General features: G+C 34.7%; 1 non-coding gene and 1 pseudogene across 1 annotated transcript; one reads left to right on the forward strand and one right to left on the reverse strand.

The window, feature by feature from the left end:
- Positions 1–21,220, reverse strand: part of LOC105879320 (testis-expressed protein 30 pseudogene) — a 40,941-nt pseudogene that overhangs the window by 13,968 nt on the left and 5,753 nt on the right.
- Positions 4,930–5,036, forward strand: LOC142873126 (U6 spliceosomal RNA). Its single transcript, XR_012921175.1, has one exon. It is a non-coding gene; the product is annotated as a U6 spliceosomal RNA (small nuclear RNA).

Raw genomic sequence — 21,220 nt, forward strand, 5'->3', positions numbered from 1 at the left:
ATGCCATACATATAATTAAATGTTTTATTGCCTAAAAAGGATAAACAATTAAAAATATAATTATTCAAAATAAATATTTTTGCAGAGTAAAAGAATACTACTTTGTAATGGAATTGTACAATTCAAGAAATATAATCCTCTGATGTTCTATTACCTTTGTGGATTTCAGACCCATTATCATCTATGTAGATGCCAATGGCTTAAATAAACTAGCTGAACTAAAACAAATTATTTCTCTAAAAGATATGATAAATAGTATATTAATGAATTTAATAACACTGTATTATTTTCTTAACATATGGGGATAAAGTAGTCCCCCCTTATTTGTGGTTTTCGTCTGAAAATAGGTGAGTACAATACAATAAGATACTTTGAGAGAGAGAGACCACATTCATGTAACTTTTATTACAATATATTGTTATAACTGTTCTATTTTAATATTAGTCATTGCTACCATCTCCTACTGTGCCTAATCTATAAATTAAACTTTATCATAGGCATGAATGTATAGAAAAAAGCAGTATTATAAAGGGTTTGGTACTAACTGCAGTTTTAGGCACCCACTGAGCGTCTTGCAGCATAGTCTCCACAGAGAAGGCGGGACTACTGTATAGTGGACCACTAGCAACCTCTTCTTTAACAAAACTATACAAATATTTTGCTATACTGATTTTTCATTTTATAACCAAAAAACTTCCATTATACATGCAATTTTTTAATTTCCTAATATTCAGTTGCAAGAAAACTAAATGAGCTGTATAGCTACATTGCATTTTGTGAACAAGTTCACTGAAATCAAATAAATACCAAATTTCCATTATACTATGGCTTGTGATTATATAGATTCAGGTGTCATAGTTTTGAATTTATGATTACAAAAACATAACAACATGTAGTAATATATATTACACTATATTTAGCCTGTCACATGGTAGTTATAGCTCCCTTTGGTATAATAATGATATTTGATATATTTCTTCTTTATAAATTCCTGAGAATTTATTAGGTGGAGTACAGTTTGCATTTTGCTGTTAAGGAAGTAGCTTCAGAAAATAAGCTTTGGAGAGTCAAAGTTTTCTAAAGTTCTCATCAGGTTAGATAGAAACAAGAGAATAAAGCATTTTGATGTGGTTAAAAATGGATATTGTGTTTTAGAAAACAGTAGAAAATGCATATATGATTACAAGTACTAGGAAAAATATAAACTTTAATAACTCTGACATTAAAAGGAGGGGAAAGGAAAGGAATAGTAGGTAAAATTATCAGAAAAGAAAAGAAAAAAGAAGGAAGAAAGGAAAACACCTCAAAATAAAATAAATGTGATAATGTATAGGAATAAAACAATTATATAAATTTCAAACAAAAATATGTAAGGGCTGAATTATCACCCTAAAATACAAAGATTACCATTTTGGCTTATCAAACAACAAGTACATTTAGAGAAAGTGATATACAAAGGTTGAATATATTGAAATAGGCCAAAAGATACTCTGCAAATTTAAACAAAAATACAGGTAGGAGTGATATTGTTAATGTCAGATGGCAATGTGGAATATTAGGTTAAGAAAAGAAATAAGATTAAGTTACAGTATATAATAAAAAAATAGTTTGAGGCAACTTTCTTAAACATATTCACCAAACAACATAACAGCTAAATATAAATTATTCAAAATTTATCTAAGAAGTGAAAGACCTGAAATCCATAGAGGAGATTGAAAAGGTGATTAAAGATCTGCCATTAAAAAAATGAAATCACACTATCATTTAATGAATGGAAAGACTCCCAACTTAATTATAATATCCTGATCTAGATAAAAGCAGTACAAACAGAAAGGCCTACGGACTAAATTTCACTATTGACTATAAATGAAAACATTCTAAATCAAATTTTAGTAAATTTAAGGGGAAAATATTCAATTTACAGTGATAATAAAAAGTATGATTGATCATTACAGCTAGAGTGTCACGGACTGTAAAACACATCCTGGTTTCAAAGATATTAAAGTGTGAAAATAAAATGCATGGCATCCTCGAATCAATGAAATATGATATAAAATGTCTAGAAATAAAACTTTTAAAAAGATCAAATCTTAAATAAATAAAACTACAAAATCTTACTGAATAGCCGGACACATCCTTACATCTATTACATCCAATTATACTTTTAAAGTTCCCCAACATTTTCACCATACAACCATATTGGAGAACTGTTGCCTTTAAAGGTAGAAATATAGGAGGTAGGATATAGTTAGTATAGTATCACCTTTACATGTTGGATTACATGTTGGATTACATATTGACACATTTGTATTAAAATGTGTCAATTGTTAAAGAAGCATTATTTTATTTTATTTTCACTTTTAATATTATATGAAAACAACCAACCTGGTTGGAGTCCTTATTGCTTACACAATTTTGCACACAGAACCTCACAAGAGGCAGCTGCCGGGGACACATGTTTATCTGTCACTGGCTTTCAGGAGGGTTACAGCCAGGAAAAGAACACAATCTATGCTCTTCACCTAGTGAAAAGAATACAGAAATAACTTGCAGGCTGAGATATATGAAGGCTGTCTGGAAAATATGCAGCCATTGTTAATATAATACATGTTTCTATTTTTCATGGTACATACATAGCTGGATACTTTCTGGATAACCCCTGTAAACGATAAGTTTTAAAGCAGTATTTGGCAATCTGTTTTTTCCCCTTGATTATCGACTTTTTAGACTTTTTTCCCAATTACCATGAAATTTTAATACCACAGATGTATTAGATATTTGTTAATGTACTACACACATATCTGTGATTTATACATATTATAAAAAGAGTAAAATTATTTTTTCTCCCCAAGAATGAATTTTTGTCCCTGTGGAAGATATCACTCCCATGTTTTAAAGTAATATCTTCCTTCTCAGTAGGTGCTTAAAAGTAAGTAAATAAATAACTCATATCATTGAATGTTATTATTGCCTGGTGCAACTTACATTCCCTTTATCCTAATTTGTGAAACTTCAGTGGGTCACTAAAACTCGTTTTATCCTTAGGAAAAAGACTCAACACCATATTTATGAAACTACTGTGGAGAAATCATTTAGATTAAGCAATTAAGGAGAATGAGTCAACTGGAGTTTTTCTGGCGTGAAGTTAATTGCTGGGATGTTTTCCCATTCTTCCCATTACTGGAACTTGAAAAAATTAAATGTCTCATGCCTTTAGAAATAATCTACATATAATTAGTAAGCCATTTGTATTGCCAACACTCCATGCTCTTATCTTGTATCTTCACAGAATCACAGTAAATCAAAGAGGCAATTCTACCCCAAGGCTGGGATCATGTGACATTTGCATGCTTAACCAAGTTTACTTGAATGATCTCCAGTTATATTTATCCTACTACATGTTTTAAAAATAAAATAAAGAAAAATATTTCTCAAATATTTTTGAGAAAAAATATTTCTCAAATATTTGTGTATGTATGCACACACATACACATAGAAAGAAATAGTCCCTTCACCCTCGTTAATTCATTTACTATTCTTTTAAACCTAACTCTTGCTCTCAGCTCTATATAGACTATGTCCTTTACAGGGGGCAGGATCAAGTTCTTTGCCACAGCTTTGCTTGGAGAGTGAAGAAGCAGGAAGCAGGTGTCTTCTGTCGGGCTCTGCTCACTCTATGCATTAAAAGTCCTTCTCCCACCTGCCTCAAGCTGAAAGTGCACAGCTTTATGCTGCTAGGATCTATTCCCTCAGGCTTTTTAAAGAAAGTAGAAATAAGCTGAATATGCTTATTTTATTTATGCTTTTTGCTTATTTATGCCTATTATATTTTATAAATATGCTTATTTATTTTCATCCTCACCAGTAGAAAAAAAGTGCTCAGGTTCCATATTTTAAACCTTAAAGGAAAGAGATCTGAAATGCAAATGAATGATTTCATCAATATTTCAAACTGTCATCTACTGATAGAATCAAAGCAGGTAGTCAACCTTGTATGGCAGAATTAGGGATTCAGGCAAACGTGGCTGGTATCTTACTACTTACTAACTGTAGGATCTTGGAAAGTTTGCTTAATCTTCCTGAGTCTTTGATTCTACTTCTATACAATGAGGTTAATAATGGTACCAACCTCAAAGCGTGGCTGTGAGGACTACAGAGCTGGAAAAGTGCCCAGAAAAATGTCTAGCACATTGCAAGGATTCAAAAAGTAATTGTTATTGATATCAATATTATTCTGTTTCTTCTGGCTATTCTTTTATTATCCTTAATAACACCCAGCACAGTGCCTTGTATACAAGTACACAATAAATAAATGTTAGTGAATTAATGAATATAATTATAATATACACTACACACAACTCCTTAGAATGTGAATACCTAAATTAAATGCTTTTCCTTTACTTCTTCCTCTAATTTTCTTCTAGGAAGACGAGAGTCAGGACTATCACTATCCCTGGAAATATGGAGATGAGGTTTCATAATTTTTCCTTTGAATATAGAGTGCCTACTGTATACGGTGCTGAGAATCTCAGTTTAATGGTGCTTATCAAGAACGTGAGTTATCTAGAACTCAGATGCCAACTCATGTGTTCAACTATTTAAAATGAAAATCTTAGAGAGTAGAGAAAATTATGAAATAATATAGATTTCTATTATGTAATTCTATAATTTAAATTGTTATAAATCTCATAATCCATAATCAAGTGGCTAGTTTTATGTCTCCTTGAAAACAGACTACAAGATTCAAAATGATGCTTCTCAAACATAATGACAGATGAATTACAAGGGGACCCTGTTAAAATGTAGATCCTCGTTTAGTAGTTCCATACGGGGCCTGAGATTCAAGCATGCATGTGATTGTGATGCTGCTGTCTGCGAACCACAGTTTGAAAATCAAGGATCTAAGATCTTAAAATATTCCACATTCCTGTGCTCGCTTCGGCAGCACATATACTAAAATTGGAACGATACAGAGAAGATTAGCATGGCCCCTGCGCAAGGATGACACGCAAATTCGTGAAGCGTTCCATATTAAAAAAAAAAAAAAATATTCCACATTCCTTGAGGTCAAGGATAAATATGAATTATTTTGAGTCAAAACAAAGGAAATAAGTTACAATTTTTTAAAATATATATTTTGTCAGCCATTTGCTCCAGAGGGCAAATTTTAAATTTTTCTCAATATCTCTCATTAACTATTAAAAAAATAACAAATTATGCTATACAATGGAGATTATAACAGATAAGTAAAGACAAACCAACATCAATTAAGTGACAACTATGATTGGCAGACTTTTTTTAGCTTTCAATAAGGAGCCTTGGCGGGGTGAGGGGGAGCTATACTTGAAAGAAACTACATGAATGTCAGTTTTTAACAAAAAAAAGGGAAAAAGGGGGGTTAATATGTAAAGTCATAATTAACATTAGAAGCCAGTGAGAAACTGGAAAATCATTTGCAATGTATATGATTGGCAGTAAGTCAATAGGTTAATATTCTTAATGTATAAAGAGGGCTTAAATACAAAGAGTTTCAATTTAGAAATGGGCAAATTATGTGAAGTATTGAACTGGCCAACCAGAGAATAAGTACATACATTTTAAAAATATAACCATACTAGTAATTAAATAATTGCACATTTGAAATATTATGCTATTTTTAACTGCTAAATTCTGAGATTAAATTTTTATTCCCAATATTGTCAAAATATCATGAAATTGACACTCTTACACAATGCATTTAATACTTAACATAAGTAAGTTTTAAAAACAATTCAGTAGACTGTATCAAGGACCTTAAAATATTTCTATATCATGTGTCTATTCAATAGCATAAAAGATTTGTCATTTAAAATTAAAGACTTTCTTTCCTGCCTAGTTATAAAGCTACTAATTCCTAGCCTTGGTATTTGATGTATTCTTCTACATCCATGCTCCATTTTATTTTACTAAAAACAAAATAACATTCCTCAAGACTTGCTTCTTAAAGAGGGTGTAGTGACAGATGACTCTTAGGCCCTACTTCAAATCCTCTCAGTCCAACTTTTTGCTTTGGCCATTGATGCATTAATCAGCTGCATACACATGTAACCTGACAACATCTTGCCTCCACTCCATACTGTATGCCCTCTTTTCTGATTTGGAGCCTCTGTGCCACCACTATTTGGAACATCTGCCTGAATCCACTCGGTATTTCTGATGCTTGTGCAAAACCTGGATATGTGAGAGAGTTAACTTCCCATGGACAGCCCTAGGTCCTTGGGAAACAGAAGCACAAATATTCCACTGAAACTGTGGACCTATCCACTGCAATTGCACAATTTCCAATCTGCCAGCAACAGAAATGAAAACCAAGTCTTACACATCACAACATCCCTAATGGACCCCAGCCATTCACTCTATGGCAGGTCGATCACATTGAACTATATTTATCCTGAAGGGGGAGCAATTTTCTCTTGCCGGAATTGAAATCACCTCTGGATATGAGTTTGTTCGCCTTTCCTGCCCACGGGGCATCTTAACAGAACACAACTCAAAAGCTTATAGAATGCATGGGATTCCCCATAATATTATATAACCTCAGATGGAATGGCCCAATCTAAGAAAGAAAGTAGGACACTCAGTGCCTGACCACAGGATTCACTGGTCATATCATACAATGCACCATCTTGGAAGCACCTGGCCTGGTAGAATAATGAAACACTTATTAGAGCATCTAAAGCAGCAGGGGCAACCTCTAGGATGACATGTGTGCACTGAATTAATGTTTGATATACAACACTGTGTCCCCAGTAGCAAGACTACCTGAGTCCAAGAAACAAAGGGCAGAAGTAGGATTGGCCCACTGCGCCTTCAGTCCCAATAACCCTTTTACAGAATCTCTAACTTCTTGACCCTACAAATTTAGATTCTGCTGGATTAGAAGACCTAGTTCCTGGGTGGAATTGGGGAAGCAACAAGGGAAAACCTCTCCCTGTGTACACAGTAAGGCCTCCACTAAAGCAGATGCTGGTTAAGGTTCTGTTTGGAATGGCAGGTGAAGAAAGGAGTTACAATGTTGTTGGACATGATCCAGAATACCATAAAGAGGGATTGCTGCAATACGATGCGGGCAGACAGGAGTATGTCTTGAACACTGGGCTTCATTGGAACAGCTCTTAGTATTTTAATGCCTACTGATGAATATTATGGGCAATTGCAGAAAAACCAAAGTAGCAACAGCAAAGTAACTGAGGGCTCTAAACCCTCATGAAATAAGCTACTAGTTTGTGGCCAAAGGTGAGAAAAGTATAAAATTAGTGATAGAGGAAGAAGAAAATAAATATCATTTACACCTGTAGGACTAGTTGCAGAAGTGAAGACAGTACATTGTTCCATTGATCTTTGCATATTAAATCATTGTATATATTCCAAATTTTTTTTGAAAACTAAATATAATAAGGGGTAGATAGCTAACATGATCAGTCAGATATAGTTAGAGTGAGTGAGAGTGAAAGTGAGGGAGAATGAGGGTTATTAAGTAGTTATATATATATAAAATAAGTTAGATAATCACAGTCAAGGAATATTCACAGATGAATGGATGAGAGATTCCAGAAATAGATTTAAAATTTTATCAATTTACTATATGATGGAGGCATTTAATGTAACTGAGAAAAAGATAAATTTTTTCAATAGTGATGTTAACGTAATCAAATAGTTTTCCTCTCTCCTGCATTTAGTATCATTAAACTTCTAATGGAATCAAAGATATAAATATAGGACACAAAATGAAAAAATACTAGAAGAAAATATGAAATAATTTATCCACTCAACTACACATGAACAAACATAACTATAGAGCATGAGCATCATAAATGTAGTCAGAATTAAAGACAGAATCGCAAAACAAACATTGTAACACAGATGATTATAGGAAAAATGTAAATTAATTTACTAGAAAAAGGTCAATAACCCAAATAAACAAAGAATATTAACCAATCATTCATCATAAAAGGAAATATAAGTTTTGAATATGAAAATATTTTCAACTTCACTCAAAAGCTACAAACACAATAATATAGAAATTTTAATTTATTTTGGCAGAGACAAAAGAATTTGACAGTGTACTATGCTGGCAGGGTTTTGGGGAAGCAGGTGTCTTACATACCCTTAGTGAAATATAAATTAGCATAACCTTTACAGAAAGCAATTTGGATATATTTACCAAAATTTAAATTGTATCTACTCTGTTCCTTTACAGTATTGTTTTTAAAAACAAAAGATTAGAAATAAGCTAAATGTTCATCAATAAATTACAGTGTATTTAAACAATAGCAGTGCTATATAAACTGATATGAAACCATTTCCAAGAGATATTATTCAATTTAAAAAAAAAAAAAAGAAGCAAGTATTTATAATCTGGAAATAACAGTGGATATGTGTGTTTTATGTGAGTATATGCTTGTATGTGCATAGGTTATCTGGAGAGAGATGTAAATAACCTGTAATCACATTTGCCTCTGGGTAAGGAATGACACGGGGACTAGGGAGAGATGGTTACTTTTCACTGTAAACCCTTTAGTATTCTCTGAATTTTGTACCATGTGAATTTATTAATTTTTCAAAGATTGGTTATGTAAAACCTAATCATCTTCATCATTATTATGACTTTTAATATTAATTGAATTATATTTCAATACTTCTTCGTATTCTATCACATAAATACACAATAATTTGTTTAATAAATTTTCTATTGCTGAACATAGATTCTTAAAAATTTTTTTATTATACTTTTGACATGCTTATATATAATTATATTTTGTCCTTATGCCTGTTCTAGCCAAGCTAGTCTGCTCACTGTCATGCTCTGCATATTCATGTCTCTAATCTTCTCCTTTCCATTAATCCCCTGGGACATGCCTTCCCAGCCTCTTCTCAATGGCTTTACTCCAATCCATCTTTCACAGCCTATTTTCCTTTTCTCTAACACCTATAACCATAGCAATTTTTTTCTTTCATTTATTTCCTATATATTTATTATAATAGGATTACATTATACTAAACACTTTCTGTGTCTATTTTGTTCCAGCTGTAAAATAGGAATATCAATATCAACCTCCGCCGGGCACGGTGGCTCATGCCTGTAATCCTAGCTCTCTGGGAGGCTGAGGTGGGCGGATTGCTCAAGGTCAGGAGTTCAAAACCAGCCTGAGCAAGAGCGAGACCCCGTCTCTACTATAAATAGAAAGAAATTAATTGGCCAACTGATATATATATAAAAAATTAGCCGGGCATGGTGGCGCATGCCTGTAGTCCCAGCTACTCGGGAGGCTGAGGCAGAAGGATCGCTCGAGCCCAGGAGTTTGAGGTTGCTGTGAGCTAGGCTGACGCCACGGCACTCACTCTAGCCCGGACAACAAAGCAAGACTCTGTCTCAAAAAAAAAAAAAATATCAACCTCCAAGAGTATTTGTGAACATTAAATGAAATTAATGTCAGGAAAAATGTGTAAGTTACTAAACACTACAAAAATATAAATAATACCATTTCTATAGCACTAATATTTTATTGTTATATGCATTTAAAGTTATATACATATAATAATAACAACAAATATTTTATATGCATATAAGTTTTATGAAATTTTTATCATAATAACATTTTTTGGTAAACTTAGTAGTAACAAGAATACCCAAAGATAATACATGACCATTAAGTATAGAATTGAAAAGAAAATGAATTGCATAGTATCTTCTAAATATAGTTCAGTCAATATCTGTTTCTAGTACTAATAGTTACTACCTCCTGGCTAGTGTTCAACTGTGATCAGCAAATCAGTAGATTATATTCCTGGTGACACTTTTATTTTCTATCTAATGATGTATTAACTTAGCTGACATTGGCTGTCTTAATTATAATCAATTATCACTTTAGAACATTGTTTATGGAGCATAGCAAATGTTTGCCTTTACTGCTTTGCTTTCTTGTCTTTAAAAAAAAGTAGAAGTAACTTTATGTGTTAAGAAGGCCTAATAAGAAAAAAATTAGAGTGTCCTAAACCCCAATCTCTTTATTTTGAGATCATTGGTGGACTTTAATATATATAAAACTTCTTACTTAAGATACTAAGAGATAGATAATTGTGTTTATGTATATATTTTACTTAAATGTATTTGTGAATAAATATATATGTATATTTTCTATATATATATATTCTAAATTACAGATGTTGATTATAAATTAGTGAATTTTTTCACCTAGAAATAAAACCATAATTTGATGGTTAGATTATACTAATAGGAACATTAATTTGGACTAATACAAGAATTTGGGCCTCAATTAAAAGTTTACAATCAATTAAACACTGCATTGTATACATAAAGATAGGATGTTGGCAAACTAAGAAGAAAAAGTAGTTTGATGTGCTGCCTTTTGTCTATCTTTCTTAGAACCTCTGCTCTAAAGTTCTTAATGGATTACATCTTTTGGAATTACCAACTCTCTGGCTAATGATTAGGTCTGGTCAGAGGGAAAAAAAAAAAAGGAACCAGCAAGAGATGAGAGAAACGGAAAAGAGTTCACAGCATTTATTCCTTCAATTTCCTCCATTTGGACAGACTGGTTATGGATGCGCTTTGTTATGGTCTAATTTCTGTCAGGAAGTTCTATTTGCTTAGCTGTACGTTCTACCAGGTTCTGACAATATCAGGAGACTTCTTTCAAGGTGATGAACTGAACATTCTCACCAAAATTTCTGGCTCCTATTCAAAACTGGCATTGTAGTTTATCAGTTTAAAACTGGTAGTATAGAAAGTGTATAAACTAAATGTTAGTTAATACATGACTATATTAAGAGGAGAAAATGGGGTAAAAGGTCCTTATACAAGAGGCAAAGAAGTGAACAAAGGCTAGTACTAGTGCCAGACCTAAGCTAACAACATCACCAAGAAGGTGACTGCACTAAACGGCGAGGGTGTCAGCAGTGATCATAATCAAGGACATACAGTGAACACATGGCTAAGAATCATCAGCCGAAAAAGGCCAGAAAGAGAGGCAATCAATTCATGCATCAAAGAATTTATACCCAAAACCATAGAAATAATACAGAGTACAAAATGAAGTTGGAATAAGTACAGTAAGCCTTTTCAAAGAGATAAATAAAAGAAATACACCTGTGGCACAAAAGCAAATAGCTATGAAACAAAAACTGATTGTAGTGAGAAAATAACTTAGAGATCACAGAAATGCCAATTTACTTGAAATTAAAAATAAAAGCAGCTCATCATAAGTTACATAACCAACTGAACCTAGCTGAAAAATGAAATAATGAGCTGCGATATTGAGGAATTCTTCCTGGTGGCAGTACAAAAAGACACGGTTGATTCTTATTATTCACAGAATCCATATTTGGGGATTAGCCGACCCACTAAAATTTATTTGTAACCCTAAAATCAATAGCACAGCACTTTTGCTGTCATTTACGGACATGCACAGAGGGGTGAAAAATTCGAGTTGCCAGATGTGCATGTTCCAAGCTAAATCAAACAAGGTGATGCCTGGCCTTCTTATATCAGCTCTCAGACAGAGATGAAGAGGGAATGGAGAAAGTAGGAAGCAGTACACTGTACTATAAGAAGCTCTGGCTCTGGTCTAAGTTGGATGGAGTTTGATTCCCAACTCTGGCACCTGTTAATTTCTGAATCTCATTCTCTCTTTTGTAAAACAATGAAAATAAAAAGAAAAAAAAGAAGAAAATAAAATCTTCCAGGATGAATTTTTTTTAGAACTTAAGTTTATTACCTAAGTGAGATTGTACCCCAGGAGCAATGGCTCAGTATTTATAGAGCACAACTACTGTGGATAATGAGAATCAACTCTAGAAAATATCAAAGAGAAGTTAAGAAATATGGAAGATAAATCCGGAAGTTCAAACATGTATTTAAATGGAATGTCACATGAGATAATAGAGAAAATAAAAGACAGGCAATATTTGAAGAAATAATGAACAAGAATTTCTCAAAACTGTAGAAATATATGATTCCACATGTTGCAAAAATTCACATAATGCCAAGCAAAATCAAAAGAATTAAACAAACAAGCAACAAATAAAACCTCTCACCTGAACACATTGTGTTTTCCATACATTAAGGATAAAGAGAAAATTTTGCAGTCATTAGAGAGAGAAAGGATAACACAATAAGGTGTAAATGACTCACATGTTATGGACCACATAATGTAATTGTGAATTAAAACTTATCTGGGAAACAAAGACATCTTCGGCTTGTATATGAAAAACAGATTTGAGTGAGGAGGGACGAAATTTGAAGTGACTTTTTGAGTTTCTCTTTTTTTGGCAGCCAAGGAAATGATTTCAGGGTTGCTAAATTCAGAGTGGGAGGAGATAAAGAGAGATTCCTGCCCTTAACAAATTGAAAGGCGCCTGTGAGTGAGTCAAAGCAGACCTGTAGTCAGTCACACATTTCTGGATCCTTCTCCAACATCTCCACCCACACTCACAACTCCATCCTCCAAATTTCTGAACCTATTCTAGATTTCTTCTTCTCATGTATCCCCACAGTAGCTAGCATCTTGTAGAACTCGCATTAAAAACTCTGTAAAATAAATGTCTACTAAAAAGAAAGAGGGACAATAAAGATAGAATATGGAATGTGTGAAAAAACAAAGAAGGAAAGAAGAGAAAAAGTATATAAAGAAATCAATACAAGTCAGCCAATCAGCTATTCTACTTACTACACAGTTGTGTAGACCTAATATTAATACTTTTTTTCTAAGTAATAAAATCTCAATAATTTGTGTAGTAAAGAGAAAATGTATGTTCTCCTGGAAAAAGAGCTCAAACAAATATTAAAATGTATCAAAGTAAAAGCAATTAGCTTCTTGGCAGGTATGGAAACATTATTGCCCATCTTAAGTATCCATCTTACTTCTCTTTGTTCCCATAAGGAATTAACCCAATATGTAACTGACAAATTACTCTTTATATATACTGGTATCTTTGCACCCTTTCCCTGTAAAAGAATTTGTTAATAAATTTGTCCCTAAATGTTTCAAGCATCAAGCCCAATCTCTTATTCTTGGATTTATAATTTATTCTTTAGTCTAACCATACTTTAATAACCACCTAACCTTGCTCCCAAAGAATATTAACTCTTACAGCTCCCATAAACAATATCCAGTTTCTTCAGATTCTTGACTTTTTCCCTTATTGCATTCAGATCTACGGGCTCAAGATAATGTTGCTTTATCCCTCCACATCACTTTAATCTGAACCATTAATAAGAACTCTCCCTTCTTAGTGACTATAGGCCCTTGGAGCCTTGGGGTGAGTGAAGAGAAGGCAGAGCTAGGTCTGGCTTTCAGAATTTCAGTCATTCAATTCATCTCATTTATGATGACTGTTACCATCAATGGAGCAAGCAATGCAATGGCCTGGCTGCAGTTCAAATACACTCCTATAAGGCTTATAAGATTATTTTTTTTCCATTGTCATCAAACTCTCCATAAATGCCTCTATAATGCTTCATGTATGACTAAGACAGTCATCATTAGTAATTTGAAACATTACTCATAGAGTTTATATATCTCAAGTGATCTTCAAGGCACTGAAGATTCATTGGCGATCAAGATATACCCCAACCATGACTCTCTGGAGCTAACATTTTAGTGGAGATAGACAGAGAATTAATATATAAACAATATAATTTCAAGATGATTGGTGCTATCGAATAAACAAGATGATATAACAGTGTAATTGGACAAAGGAGAGACAACTATAGATTGAATCGTCGAGGCAGGATTTCTGAGGTTGTACAATGAGAGTTAAGGCTTGGCAAAAAGACAGCATTTCAAGAGCCTGGAGGAAAAAATATCCCCAGTAGTACTACCAAGAAGAACAAAGACCCTGAGGTCAGAAGGACATTAGTGGTGTATCCGGGTCATAAGATAGGGTCTAGTGTGGTTGCAGCATAGTGAAGAAGGAAGAAGATGGCACAAATTGAGGCAGGAGAAAAAACAGGGACAAATCATGTAGAACCTTATGGACCATGGTGTGGAATTTAGTTGTGATCCTAAGTAAAATGGGAGGCCACTGGAGGGTTTTAGCAGGGGTTTGACATTTAATTCTCATGTCAAGATTGCTCTGTTGAAGGGAGAAGGGAGAAGACAGCATACCAATTTCACTTTGCTCCTACTTCAGAGATAGCTTCTTGAAAAACAATGAGAGTCTTAGAATAAGAAAATTGGCTTTAAATATCTACCAATGTTCTGTAAAATGCATCCAGGTAGACCCACATTTTCTTGACATCTTCCACTAACGGCATTGCCTGCAAAATATCCCATATCCAACATCAGTAGAGAAGATGAATACCACTCAAAAATTCCATATACAATAAGGGTAGAGCTGGAAGAAAAAAAAAATCTTCTAAGATAAGAGGAAATTCAAATTACTATTGGGTGGGCCAGATTATCAGATAACGGAGCAATAGGGCTGACGCAGTGCCTTAAATTATTATAAAGGAACTAACCAGGGCAATTTTGCCTTTAAACAGAGAACTCAGCATCACTTCCCCAATTCTGATTTATTCCCTTTCAATTATCTAGATCACCTTTGTTCTTCAAGGTCTCAAGCCTTACTGCTTTTATGGAGGTTTATCTTGTGTTTACCAAAACTATCATAGAGTGTGATATTTTATGATTCTTAAAATATGTCTAGTTTTATTTTATCTCCCCACTAAATTGGAATTTCATTTAGAATAAGGACTAGAAAAATGATGGACAACTAAGGCAGAATTTGATAAATATTTGATTGATCCATTTGATATGAATTTGTTGGATATACACTTTAAACTAATTTGACTCACAATAAAATATGAAAACATTCCAGTTTTATGTCTGTTATTTTTGTGTTGAAGTGCTCTTGCTGTTGTAATAACCCAGCAAGTAAAATTGAAAATTTTGACAATTAATTTTTGGCTTTGGACCATCTCTGTCTTTATAATGTACTGCTTCACACAGGTAGTATTTCATAAAAGAAGTGAGCAAGGTTGTATTTGATCTGTTCAAACATGTTCAGAAAATCACTCAATTCTAGTAGATAACAAATAGGAAATAGTGAATGACTGTATTTGGCAAGATATTGAGCACAAGGAAGGAAAAGATTCTGATTAGAAAAATAGACATGTAAGTCCTAATGTGAATGGGAGCAGGAATGAATTAAGGAAGAGCTGAGAAAAGTAGGTTCCACAATCAACAGTTATTAAACTCAGCTGAATAGGATATAGGTGGGCCCAAATGAGCATCCCTGACACAACTCATGGTGCATATTTGACATGGTTTTGGTTGCCTAGCATCCAATGTCCTACTTCCTATTAGCAGCTTACCTGCCTCTTGTCAAAGTCCCATTCTGTATAGCCTTGACAGAAGATCGTGCCCAGCCCTGTATATATCAAAGGGGGTGATATTTCTCACCCCACACCAGCATAGTCAGGAGAAAGCATATAATTTGGGATTAGCTGGTTTGACCATAGGGCTCCAGAGACTATGAATCTTGATTACCTTATTTACTAATTATAGTTTATAGTCTCTGAAGTGGCATTCAGGGCCAACCTCTCATTGCCGCATAAATCTTGTCATGTTCCCATTAGCTAGCCTTCCATAGCTCTATTGGTCTTTGCCCATTTACCAAACCAGATCATCTGTCCTGCCATTAATTTTGTGAGCCTCTAATGTCCTTTCAATAAAACTCCTTTTATTTATTTATTTATTTATTTTGCTTAGGATAGCCAGAGTTTGGTTCTAATACTTGAATGTAAGAAATATGATTAATACTGACCTAGGAAATATGATTAATACTGACCCAAAAATATTTCATCTTTTTGTTCTCCATGTCCAAACTCCCTTTAACTGAATCCTCACAATTTTCCCTTCGGTGGAGTTGTCTTCTGCATTTCCAACGTGTGCTGCTTCCCCACTCCCACACCCAAGCACCAAGATGCCTTATGCTCCTTTTTCTTCCAACTCAGAACCTACCCTTAGAGTACAAAATGGTAAGGAGAAGATTGAAGCCTAAGTTAGAATAGCTATTCTTAAACTTAGTATCCTTAGAGTCCGATACTGTGTATGTTAAAAGTGTGGTTTTGGAGACTTTAAGTAAAAGCATGGGGGAAGCCCAAGAATTTGCATTTTTTTTTTTTTGCAAGCTAAACAGAGTCTTGCTAAATAGAGTCAAGGAACTACTGTTCTATTTGGTGAACATATCTGCTTCCATTTGATTTTGAAGGAAAATATCTGACAATCCACATTTGGATGGTTCTCTATTTTATATTTGACTCCTGTTTATCTCACACACTGATTTCTTGACCATGTGATTTCTTTAGCCTTCAATATATGGTTTACTCTGATTTGTGTGTGCCTTCATGTGCATTTCTTGTTACCATTTAAATCCTATTTATTTCAGTGAAGTCTCTATCTTCTTACAATCAATTTTAGAGCATTTTGCAAAGGTCAAGCTAGTCACTGCCGTACTGAGACAACGTAAATTCTGCTGCTCTAAAGAATCCTTCCTCTAAGCTTGGAAAATAGTAAACATTTGTCATTAGCAACCACTTGCCAAAGAGTCCCATTATAAGCTTAAAAATAAATGTTACTGCTTCAGAAGCTCAGGGAACAGATGTGTATTTCCTTTTACTCTATCAAAAATGTTGTCTACTGAGAATGAAGCATTTTCAAAGCAAATTGAAATTAAAATTTTTCTCTTTAAAATAATCTTATTTTTGCTGTTCTGAGTAGGATTTCCATGTAGATGGAAAATTGAAAACATTTTTACTAAGATGCATATAGTTTTTAATTAATTATGTAATAAAAATAATCCTGATTGGATTGAAAATACAAGCTTTAATCCTAAAACTTTTTTTAAATCTTATAATTTATGCTTTCAATTTTTTCATCTATTAGATGGATATAAATAAATCTACCTGGCCTATTATATGATCACATGACAGTGTTAATTTAAGCTTTATACACTATAATAAACTCCACAAAGAGAATATACTTGTAGATACTATATTAATGTTGTCACAGAAAGAATATGTCATTTAACTTAAATAGTATTAAAGAATAAGACTAACAATAATAATAGCTTATATAGTTTTATGTGATTGGCACTATTCAAAGTGGTGGAGGGAGTGGAGAAAGTGAGAGAGAGAGTGAGGCACGAATTTAGCACTCAAAAACATCCTATGAAATTGATATTATTGCCTCCATTTCTCAGATGAGAAAGCTGAAGCAGAGAAGATAATCTGTCAAAGATCCCACATATTTTACAATAAATAAATGCAATAACAACAAAAGATTTTTTTTAATGAACATACCAATATTCACAAATATTTTGAAATTAAGCATGGCATCTTTTTTTTTTTTTTTTTTTTTTTGAGACAGCGTCTCACTCTGTTCCCTGGGCTACAGTGCTGTGGCATCAGCCTAGCTCACAGCAACCTCAAATTCCTGGGCCCAAGCAATCCTACTGCCTCAGCCTCCCAAGTAGCTAGGACTACAGGCTTGTGCCACCATGCCTGGCTAATTTTTTCCATATGTTTTTAGTTGTCCAGCTAATTTCTTTGTATTTTTTTAGTACAAACAGGGTCTCACTCTTGCTCAGGCTGGTCTCGAACTCCTGAGCTCAAATGATCTGCCAGCCTCGGCCTCCCAGAGTACTAGGATCACACGCATGAGCTACTGTGCCCGGCCAACCGAGGCATCTTGATAGTGTCATGAGATAAATTCTTTCTCTTTATGAAGCTCAACAAAATATATGCATTTTTTTTTAAATAAGAGGCATTTGCACTATCCTCACTTCCCTTCCACATCTTATGATTCTAAGATGACTGCTTGCCTTTACGCAGATAGCAAAAATAGCCAACTGGAATGCCATGTAATTGCTGGAATTTTAATTGGCTGGGAAAGAGAAGCATAAAATTGTATTATAGTCAGAGCCAGCCTAGATTTTAAAGTTGGTAACTATTTAAGTTTTTAATTTATGAGAATCCTCTGCAATGTGTGCTGTTTCTTCAGAATCCTTCACCAGAGAACTACAGCCCGACACCTTTCTTACATAGTCAAAAACTCCCACCACTTCTGTTATATCATCTTTTATCAAATTTGTTCTGGTAAATGATATAAAAATCATTAGGCTTGTTGTATAGCACTATGAATTACTGATCAACATTAACCATGAAATGACAACACCAATATTTTTGTGCCAAATTAGATACCACAGTCACTAGATGATGACATATATTTAGCAAAGTTTTAAGAAAAATAGTTAAAAGTATACAATTGGATTTATTAATATCCTTTTCTTCTTAAAATCAGATAATAGGCTGCCACTACTGGATGAGTTCCAGAAATGCTCAAGTTCAATGTAGGATCTTTTGAGTTCCAAGGGGTGGATGCAGGATATTCAGAATGGGGAGAGAAGAGAGTCCGACCACCTTTTTCTTTTCTGAAAACCCATCTGCAGTGATGTCTTTACATGCTTTGTATGTTTACACTTGCAGAAACATAGAGACCCTGGCCCCAAGTTCATGAGACTTCATAGGCCATTCCCAAAGGGTAATAGAATAGGCGGTAAATGGAGCTGGGCAGCTATACGAAGACCTATGAGCAAAAGATGCCAGCCTCCACTGGGCACCAAAATAAAGACTTCTAGGACTTGATTCAGCACAGGGAGTTCGATGTGAGGAAGTAAGACCAAATTCAGGAGGAAGAGCCACACTGGAATGGAATGTGTCACAGACCCAGGAAAGCTGACAGTGCTAGGAAAGACAAATCATTGCCACTTTGGGACAACTATATATGAGGCATTTAATTTGTGCCCGGTTCCTAGCCAAGGAGCTCATTCTCATGGACTGTCTTTTCATGTGGAAGCATTTTAATTGCAACAGCTCTTCCAATCTCTTTTTGCACCCATTGGCAAGTAAGGCTTACCTGATTACTGAGTTTGTGAAGAGGAAACAATCAGCCAAAGCACCTGGGTCTATCTCTCTTTGATATCTGCCTACTTTGGGAGATGGCTACTATCTAGTCTCTTCTCACCCATGTAGTAAATAGTTGACCTCTACAGAGGAGGCCTGAGGTCGTTTGACTCTGATCACTACTAGAAGCACGAATTTATTTCCAGAGTAAAATATTAGAAAGCTCATAGTGCTACACATCAAGATCACATCATCCAATTCAGTCTTTATCAGTAATAACACTAGTATTATATTTTCCATTTGTCCATTGTGCCTTCTTTCTCACTTGGTCCTTTATTTGAGAGATGAAGGGATGTGATTTATTTACTCCCTAAATACCAACACATGTCAATTCCTTTCTTTCTTGCAATATTATGGAAAACTACTGCTCCCATAACAAATTAACACAAACTCAGCACCTTTAAACAATGCAGATTTTTTATCTTATAGTTTCTATAGATTAGAAGCCAAGCACAGCATGGGTAGATTCTTTGCTCAGCATCTAAGCAGGTTAAAAATCAAAGTGCTGACTGGGGCTATAGTTCTCAACTGAGGCTCACTGTCCTCTGCCAAGATAACTGATCATTGCCAGATTTTATTCCTTCTCCTGATATCCACATGGCCCCCTCCACCTTCGAGCCAGCAACAGCACATGGAACATTTCTCATGCTTTGAATCTCTCTGACTTGCTCTCCTGCCTTCCTCTTCTGCTTTGAAGGTCTGATGTGAGTATACTGGGAAAATCCAGATAATTAAGGATAATCTCCCAGTCTTAAACTCAGCATATTAGTAATCTTGATTAGATCCCCAAAGTCCCTTTTGGCATGTAACATAATATATTCATCAGGGAGCAATGATCATGGGGGCCAAATTTCTGCTTGCTGCATGTAGTAAAGGAATGGCATTTTCATTTTAGCAATAAGAAAGTTGAGATTCAAAAAGGATAAAGAATTTGCCAGAAGTCACACAGATATTAAATGGCAAAGCTAGGATTAAAGGCCAAGTGCATTTGAGTTCAGGCCCAGTGTTTCCCATGACTCTGAATTCCTCCATCCCTGCCCATTGTTCACCTTGGACAGCTGACACAAATTATTTCTAATCAAACACAGCTTGGCAGTGACATTTTTCTATATAGCAGAGAAGAAAAAGACATGCTCATTGTACTTCAGAGCCCCTGCCTTTCCTTCATGTTGATTTTTCTGTTGTAACTGCCATCTCACAAACCTTCCCCTTTCCTCACAAAGGAGAAATTGTTAGGGAAAGAATAAAAGGTAGATAAAAAACAAGGAGAAGGCTGTGGGCAGTGGCTCACACCTGTAATCCTAGCAGTTTGGGAGGCTCAGGCAGAAGGATTGCTTGAGCTCAGGAGTTCGAGATCAGCCTGAGCAAGAGCGAGACCCCGTCTCTACTATAAATAGAAAGAAATTAGCCAAACAACTAAAAATAGAAAAAATTAGCAGGGTGTGGTGGTGCATGCCTGTAGACCCAGCTACTTGGGAGGCTGAGGCAGGAGGATCGCTTGAGCCCAAGAGTTTGAGGTTGCTGTGAGCTAGGATAACGCCACGGCACTCTAGCCCAGGCGACAGAGTGAGACTCTGTCTCAAAAAACAAAAACAAAAACAAACAAACAAACAAAAATACAAGGAGAAAAGGATAAAGAAAAAACTAAGAGAAGGAAAGGGAAGGAACAGGCAGAAATGATACTAAAATATTCAGAATTAAATACTCACTGTAATCTAGGATAATGCTTTATACACTGAGGGATTAGCTAGAAACTGACCCTAGTACTGGTTGTTCTATCATGACTTCGTGACTTGGATTAACCACACCATTTCCTTTGTTGATTCTGAGGAGGCACAAAACAACTTCCCACTAATATCCTGTTGGTGTTCCTAAGCAGAGCCTACACATTGTTGACTAGGCCCTAAATAAAACACACAATCTAGCATCGAACCTCAAAAGAGTCTTTAACTACTTTAATATGGAAACAACTTAAGGCCAGAATTTCAGTATGAGGTCAGTTTAGCTCACGTTGCTTCTCATCCTTGTCCTACTTAACGACGGGCCTCGGTGCAAATCCCTCTGCACCTGTCTCCTCGCTGTGTCATCATTGCAACTTTGCTCTGTCCTCTTTCTTCCTCTCTCCAGACCCCAAAACTTATTTCATTATTACATCTTTCCATTTTGTCTCCTGAAACCCTTATTTTATTGGAA

The sequence above is a fragment of the Microcebus murinus genome, chromosome 9, assembly GCF_040939455.1.
Source record: "Microcebus murinus isolate Inina chromosome 9, M.murinus_Inina_mat1.0, whole genome shotgun sequence".
Classification (NCBI taxonomy): Eukaryota; Metazoa; Chordata; class Mammalia; order Primates; family Cheirogaleidae; genus Microcebus; species Microcebus murinus.